The sequence below is a fragment of the Cyprinodon variegatus genome, unplaced genomic scaffold, assembly GCF_000732505.1.
Source record: "Cyprinodon variegatus isolate N-32 unplaced genomic scaffold, C_variegatus-1.0 Scaffold2240, whole genome shotgun sequence".
Taxonomy (NCBI): Eukaryota; Metazoa; Chordata; class Actinopteri; order Cyprinodontiformes; family Cyprinodontidae; genus Cyprinodon; species Cyprinodon variegatus.
Window position 1 is genome coordinate 11647 of NW_015152693.1, and position 1097 is coordinate 12743.

General features: G+C 36.6%; 1 pseudogene; it reads right to left on the bottom strand.

Moving 5' to 3' along the window:
* LOC107080704 overlaps positions 1-1097 on the bottom strand; it is a 6602-nt pseudogene that overhangs the window by 3041 nt on the left and 2464 nt on the right.

Genomic DNA, 1097 nt, shown 5'->3' on the forward strand with positions numbered 1-1097 from the left:
TTAGATAATTTAAAAAAATGATGCATAACTGAGGTGTTAAGTTCAACAGACACATGATGAATCTTGCTTTTCACTCCTCCACTAGTGCCATTGTTAACACTTACAACTGCAACCTCCAGAACATAATGTTAGCTTAGCATGAACAGACTACAGACATAAACAACCCTCTTTAACACAAAACTAGGATAAAATGCTAATGTTTCCCCATCTTGATATTACCCAGAAGCCCTTGCGACTGTTCCAGCCTAACAGGACATTACAATGACCGGTGGAAAAAGGACAGAAACAAACCGAAATAAAGCTACTGACTGTAAAGTGTTCATAATGACCTATCATGTTTATCTAAATAAACACTTCTAAAAGACAAATACTTCTTATTGAATATAATTTTCACCAGTTATTATAGTAGAAAAGCTTTCTCAAGCAGTTTGTGATTCATTTTGGAGATGAGCCCCTGGTCTAAAGCGCCACCTTGTGTGAGAAACCTGTTCAAAACTTACTTTTACTTATTATATAGGCAGCACACACATATCATCCTTATCTTATTTTATTCTTACTCCTATCTTATTCTTATATCTTATGTGTACTTACAGTACAATGTTATTTTTTCCTCTTCTGTAAACGGTTGCAATGCAAAAAGAAATAAAAAATTCCCACAAGGGATTAATAAAGTAATCCTGATTATTTGTTTTGGCAGAATTCTAATAAACCATTTAATGTAGATTAATCTAGATTAATTCCAAGATTATGGTTAGATTAATCTAGATCTATATCCACCACTAATATTTATAATCAGAAAGTCCAACTGTAGATTTTTTTGAATTGCTAATATTAGGGACTATTACCTGGTTGCCGTAATCCTTCCTGAGGGCCTCGTAGCGGATGAATCCCTGGAAGACGACGCCCTAGAAGGTGATGCTCTTATTGCTCACAACCAAGATACACACACACACCATCTCGCCGTCGCCAACGGTCATGTTGGCAGACAGGGCTAAGTCCAGAGTGGTTCTTACACCTGTGGTTCTGCTGCTGCGTAAAGATAGGTAATTTAGCTAAATGCTGCAGCTGGTAAGGATGTTAGTTTCCTCCAACAAACC